The sequence below is a fragment of the Strigops habroptila genome, chromosome 8 (genome assembly GCF_004027225.2).
Source record: "Strigops habroptila isolate Jane chromosome 8, bStrHab1.2.pri, whole genome shotgun sequence".
NCBI lineage: Eukaryota > Metazoa > Chordata > Aves > Psittaciformes > Psittacidae > Strigops > Strigops habroptila.
The window spans coordinates 45,252,555-45,259,901 of NC_044284.2; positions in this window are offsets into that span (position 1 = coordinate 45,252,555).

The window sequence follows — 7,347 nt, forward strand, 5'->3', positions numbered from 1 at the left end:
CCCTTACTCCTTTGCAACTGCTGAAATGCAATCCCTGTGAATATAATGATGAGGAGGCAAATTACTTTCTTTATGTGGAACTAGTTTTCCTCAACATTTGCGCTGGGTATTAAGAAATAGAGGGATAATAAAAATATTTCTGCCAAGGAAAGTTAATCTTAGCAGAGTTTTACATCCTCCATATTTCCCAGGTGGGCATATAAAGGAAGGAAAAGACAGCATCATAGATTTAATAGTTTCCACTAACACACATTAAAGCCTGATACAAACACAAGTAATTTCAGCCAAGTATGATTTGTATTGATACGCTTAGGTTATGATGGGGGCAAACTCCTGTTGCCTTCAGTAGTCTTTGAAAAAAAGGTTTAAATACCAAGAACATTTCTGTTGCTAGCAGACTCACCTTTTCCCCTTTCCTTGTTAGCTATTTAGTGAGCATTTTAGTCATGGTAGCTTGCCAAGAAATGCAATATTTCTCTTTACTGAGAATGCAGCTACAATGCAGAATTTCTTTGGCATAGGTTCAGTCAGTCAGAGGTGTGAAGAGCTGTGACTCCCTGACACTGCCGGATTGGTGTAATCTTAGTTTTTAATTTTGCAGCATGTTTGACACTATACATGGGTACAGGTTGCAGTCATGATTAGGGTGAAAATTTTGAGGAGTTCGCTTGTCAGCACCCTGAGAATGATGGGACCAAAATGTTTGCAGCAAGTATCTGAGCATGTAACATGTAGTGTCTGCAGGAGATGCAGTGAGGTATTTTCTTAGTGGTGTCTATAATACCGCAGGAAGCACCAGAAAGCCAAAATACATTAAAATATGATTTTATAGGGAATATGAGAAAAATAGAAATTATAGCCAAGAGTATTCTAGAATTATCCAACTTTTCTCTTCCTAGGCAACTTCTCAAATGAGAGACTCTTTGCTGATGCCTGGCTACAAACAGTAATTGGAGAAGTTTTCTGGCTTCAAAGATGATTCATAAATTAATTCACAGAATAGAAGAAGGTTATCTCACCAGTGGGATAAGCATTTGGGCTGGCCTAAGTACAGTATCAATTCCTCTGGCATTAAATAACCTTTCTTTTTCTGACAGACATAAATGGCCTTTCAGGTAGTGGCATGTAGTTTTCTCTGCCATTTATTTTCTGAGAAAGCTCTCATACTGTTCCCTGTTGTTACAACTCAGTTTAAAATTCTGCTCCATACAAGGTGAAGACATATATATCATCAAGTCAAAGCTCCATTAGAGAATCAGGTGGTAGAAAACCTAAAGTTCTAAAAGTATATGGCATTGGTTAATTGCTCATTTGTATTCTACGTTAGTGATGAAGGTTATATCTTCTGTGGGAAGGTTAATACGTCTATCTGAGAACAAAACCAGAGACTGGGGGAGAGAAGTCTTTTTGAATTTGTAAAGGGCAGGCAATTAATTTATCTCATACGCATTGCTCTGGGTGCAATCTGAAGTCAAACGGAGCCATTTTGGCAAAAGGAAATGGCACATAATAATCAGGATATAGTACCAGATATAGGACAAATAGGCTGCATTAGAGAATAATGAAAAAAAGGCTAGTAAAACATCATGCAGAGAGACTTAAAATGTCGTAAGGGATCCTAAGTGTTACACAGAGTATGGGAATATAAACTGAAAATTCTAATTCTTGCCATTATTTCTGAACATACATTGCAACCACACATCCTTTCTTTAACAATATAGAGACCAAAGTTATCAATCTATTCTTGTGTGCAGTGGTGCAATAAAAAGAAAATAAAGTATTATTTGTCCAACAAAATTCAAAGGTGAAAGCAAAGGCCAAATGTGGCGGGAGAAAGCTTAATGGCTTAAAAGTGATCTCTGTTCTGCTATGGATTGATCTCTTTTCATGTGGAGTTACCAAATCTAGAGCAATTTTCACTTACAGCCCTCAGCAAGTAGCTTTGTTCAGTTTACCTATTATTACAGATCAACTGTTTACTAGGTCCTAGCTGTGAGGCTGAGTTCACTTTCTCTTTGTTCTTGTTAGGATTTCAATTAGAAAACCTCAAGTTTAGAAGTAATAAAGGACTTAAAAAAAAAAAGATTTGACTGTATCTAATGGTATTTCATACAGATCGTGTTTGTGTTTAGTCCTGTGAAAGCAATTTTTGCTTTGAAACTCTGATATCTTTGACATTTAAAATAAGAATTTTATTTTTGCCTAAATTAAAAGTTTTTATTATTTTGGTTTTTCTCTGTGGAGAAATATATTCTTTTCATGTTTAGTTGGAATGTGAAGGAAAGAAAACTAGAAAACTCACAGTACTTCATAAGGACATGTATAAAACAGGGCTTCCTACACTACATAATGCTCACAAGTATTTGTAATTTTGTATTTCTAAATTAAGAAATAAATACTCAAAACATTGAAGGAAAAGATGTTATTAGGGAATGTATATGCATTCTTTTCCAGAGGGCATAAAGAAGAGTCATAGTTTTTAGTAAAGTTTTTTATGCTGTTGCTTCTGTTTTGAAAGTGTGCCTTTAGTGAGAGAGCACATGTAAGAGTTTCCAGTGGTATAACACTCATTCTGTTTCTTATTTGCATTTCCTCTGGTTTTGTAAGATTGCGCTAATGAAGATGATGTTCCTGCCTTCTAGTGCAAAGAAACATGAAAATCTGGGAAGTAATTAACATTGCTATCTCAAATGAGAATTCTATCTGTATAAATAAGGAAAGATATGCCTTATAAAACAAGGATATCAAGTAAAAAGATCTGGTTTTCTATCCACTAGCATGCAAAGCTACATGTCACTCTACACATGAAAACGTCCATTGAGACAGTAAGACAAAAAGCCATTTTCTCTTTCCCTTTCTGTTTTTATTTTTTTCTGATATATTATTCAAACTAACTTTTTGATCTCCTGTATCTAGGTCTCTGTGGGGAGAAGAGAAAAACCCCAAATGCCAGATACTGTTGTCAAGATAACATCTTCTATTTGCTGCCATTGCGGCCACCATCCCACACCATTTCTCCTGCCAGCAGGATGCAGGCTGGAGACAGCACTGTAGCAGCAACTTCTTACACACCATGACTATCCAATGGTGATTCCCTGCACCTCCTTGCAGAGCTGTTTGTATACCAGTGCTGTGAGACCCCAAATCCCATGGTTCAACATGGTCTTTAAATGACTGATGGCTCTTGCAAAAAACCCTATACTGTTAAAAGCCCACCACACCAGGAAGGCTGCTTGCTCACAGCGCGTTTTGTTTTGTCTCAGCTGACAGATAAGGCCAAATCAAATGAACAGTGGGTTTTGGTTTTGGTTTGTTTGTTTGTTATAATTCTGTATATTTGCAATTTCTACTTATAAAAATTTAGCATCTTGACAGCTGGGTGTTATGGATGTGACAAATTGAATGTAAAATCCTACACTTCTACAGCATGTGGCACAATCTTCTTTACTGGGTAACAAAACTAATGCAAGCATGTTTGGTTTTTTTCTGCCACAGCAGTGAAATGATTAAATAGAAATAAAATTAAAACTGGGAAGGTATGTTAGCACAAAATTTGTTTCAGGTAGAAAAATTGGGAGTCAAAAAAAAAAAACATATTAATAAAATACAATATTCTGCATTTAATATAAATTACTGATTTTAAAGCCCCAGTCATGCAGAAAAGGCAACAGTGATGTTAGTGGGATTTATAGAGTTGAAGGAGGTCATTACTGTGTTTCATTACCATGTCCAAGGTCTAAAACTCATGATTTCAGAATAACAAAAATTACCATAGTGAGCAACCTCAGCAAAAGCATGTATGTATGCACTATTTTTAAACAATTATTGTTTTTAGGAACTGAAAAACAGAAATATATTCTCACCATTTAGAGAATGGGGTAGATCTCGAGAGGCATTTTAATGTGCTTCTGAGCTATGGGAACAAATATATAGGTTAACAGAAAATTAAATGCTGCACATGGACAAAAGTCAACTTAGTTGCAATCTACAGTTGTTGTATGGTGAAAATTAGCTTTGGCTTGTTTTATTCTCAAACCACAGTCTGATGAGGGGATGGTTTGCCTGGGCAGGTCTGCTTTCTGTGATGGAAATCACAGTTGTTCTGGAATGGCTAAGTAAGCATAGCAGGAAGAGGTTAACACTTAAGCAGAAATGCCAGTGCAGCACAGGAGTGTAGCTATATTTGGGGAAAAGCAAAGTTAGCCTGGAGGATTGAAAGCTTTCAGCACTGAAACAGAAGGTTCCTTTGGGATTACCTATGGCTGGATGTTGTGGACACCCATATATTCACCAAATTCAGTGCAAAGGTAACAGTTAATTGCAGTAAGCAGGCAAAAAGAAATCCCAATTCTGTCATCGGGATCTCCTGATTCTCTTCCTAAAGAAAGCAAAAATGCTGTGAATTAAGCATAGATTTTCTTCCCAGAATACCTTGTCCTGTGAATGATTGTTGGATTCAGTAACGAAGTCCACTGAACGAGGTATCTTGAGTGAAATCATTAGGATTGGCTTTGTCTTCTCAGAGTTGCTGAAGTAACCACTGGTGTAAAAGTGGTGTAAAACTAAAAGAAGAAAAGCTGATGCCCCTACTTTGTTTTTTTGTTTTTGTTGTTTGGGTGTAGATTTTTGGGAGTTTTTTTGTTTGTTTGTTTGTGGGTTGGTTTTTTTTTGTTGTTGTTGGTGGTGGTGGGGTTTTTTTGTTTTGCTTGTTTTGTTTTGTTTGTTTGTTTTCTTGTTTGTTTGTTAGCTGGGTTTTCCTAAAAATTCTGAAGGTAAAATTCTGTAGTTAGGTAAAGGTTAATTTTTAACTCTTTGTGCAACAGCTAGCTTTGAAATTTACCTGACCATTTACCTCGTACAATTGTCTGGCTACATATATGAGTTGCTATGGTCTCTGAAAAATGATCCCTTGGATACACCACTTCAAATACAAATTGAAGTGAAAAATCTCCAGGGGTTTTATTAGAAGAAAAGGGGGAAAAGCAACAAAAACCAAAGCCAACATTGTTTTACTAGCAATTTTTTTTATATTCAGCTAGAGTGGATAAATAGTATAACAATGTTGTAACTCTTGTATGAAACTTGATTTTTAAACCACTGATTACCCACTGTCTCAAACCTCTCAAAAGAGAAAAATGTTATCTTATTAGGTTGATGCTAACAAAGAATGATTTATCAGAAAGACAGAGTTATACTGAATCTATCTGCACCTTCTCCAGATGGAATAACAAATGTTGCATCACAAGCTTTTGTAGGTCATTCACAAATTTTGTCCTACAAATTCCTCCTACTTTCATCTTTCTTACTCTTCTCCTATTGATCATTACAATTCCAGTTATGGTCTCTTGATCTCACTGACATCTTTCTGCTTACCCTTTAGTCACTACTAGAACATACTATTTGGTTTTGCAATTAGTGAAGAAAAGTGCAGTTAGAAAATAAGTGTCATTAGAAACCTCTGCAGCAGCCTTAACGTGCCACCTTGGCAGAAGTCACTCCTGCACAGGTCTCCACTCCATTACTGTCCTTGGTGTTCCCTCTGGAGTTTGGATGTGGGTAAGAAAATGTAGAAAATAAATGGACCCCTGCTTCCCCAGACCTGTGGCTACTTATTTGTTAAGCTACACTCATGCAGATGACAGCATGTGCAGTGTCATTTCTATGAAGGAGTCTCTGCATGTGCCTGGATGCATTTCATTTAAAAAATTACATCGCGCTTCACCAGTATGGCATTTTTGTGTGCTGAGGCCCTGTTTGATTTTACTGTTTAGCTTTGTGGGATCTCCTGCAGGGAAAAAATGGTTGCTTACCATTTTTCTGCATCTGGTGCCTATAAATCTACCCTTGAGCCAATAGAAAAATTGTTTAACTCCAGGAGGTGTCCTGGCAAGCTTGAAGGAAAGAGCCTTCTGCTTCATCATAAACTGCTGTCAACTTTTGTCCTTAAAAGAAACACATTTCTTTGCATGCCAAAGGCTAGGAAAATCATCCCCAGACTCAAATTGTTTGGGAACCAGGATGCACAACAGTGCTGTCACATTGATCCTCATTTTTCTCAATGAACTTTTTCTTGAGTTAATTTCACATGTTAGAGACTTTAAAATTAAATATCTGGCTAAATACCTGCCCTGGTTTCGGCTGGGACAGAGTTAATTTTCTTTCTAGTAGCTGGTGCAGTGCTGTGTTTTGGCTTTAGTCTGAGAACACTGCTGATAACACAGTGATGTTTTAGTTGTTGCTCAGTAGTGCTTACCCTGATCAAGAACTTTTCAGTCTCTCACACTCTGCCACTGAGGAGGGGCACGAGGGAGCAGAGACAAGACACCTGATCCAAACTAGCCAAAGGGATATTCCATACCACAGCACGTCATGCTCGGTATAGAAACTAAGGGGAGTTACCTGGAAGGGACCGATCACTGCTCGAGTTAAGATTGGGCATTAGTTAGCAGGTGGTGAGCAATTGTGTTGTGCATTGCTGCTGTTTATTGTTGTTATTTTTTCTTTTCCTCTTCGGTTTTATATCTCTCTTCTTGTTATTCCCCTTATTATTAGTTTTAGTGTTATGTTGTACTCTTTTAGTTATTAAACAGTTCTTATCTCAACCTGCAGGTTTTACATTCTTTTGATTCTCCTCCCCATCCCACCTGGGCAGGGGGAAAGTGGGGTGAGCGAACAGCTCAGTAACAGTGTGTTACTGAGTTACTGGCTGGGTTTAAACCACGACAATACCTGAAGTCTTACTCCCAAAGACCTATCTTCTGGCAGAAAGTCTAATATTGCTAATGCTATTTGTAGTTCCTAATTGCTGTTTTCTTATCCTTTTTGCTCATCTTTGATGCAGAACAAAAGAAGAAAGTAAGGCAAGAACATTCACAGTATACCCTATTTCCTCTAGCGTCACTAAGACACTGATGTGACTTAGATTGTGTTAGCAGTCATGACAAAGGTGATCAGCAGGCCAAATTTTGAGTATGGTCCCAGTTTTGAGTTTCATTCTTCCTCTCTTCATTAGCATCCTTTCAGCTCAGTTTAACTTGCACTTGAAGAATCACAGTGGATTCAAAGATTTTAAACATGCCCTAGAGACATTAAGAGCATTTTAGCCTCAGTTTCGCTCTGCATTATACTGTAAAAATAAGATCTACAGAAGTTTTGTTTTGCCCTCCTAAGCTCTCTGCTCCTGCTCTGTCTGTTCTTTGGTTCATGGCTCGATACTTCTTTTCTCTATTTAGTAGAGCACAAGACCATGAAAACAGCATCAGCCATCTCTCATATTGTCAGTCCTTTCACCTCTAGTCAGCCTTGATATTATTTATATTCTGATTGGTAAATTAAAATTTTTTCAGC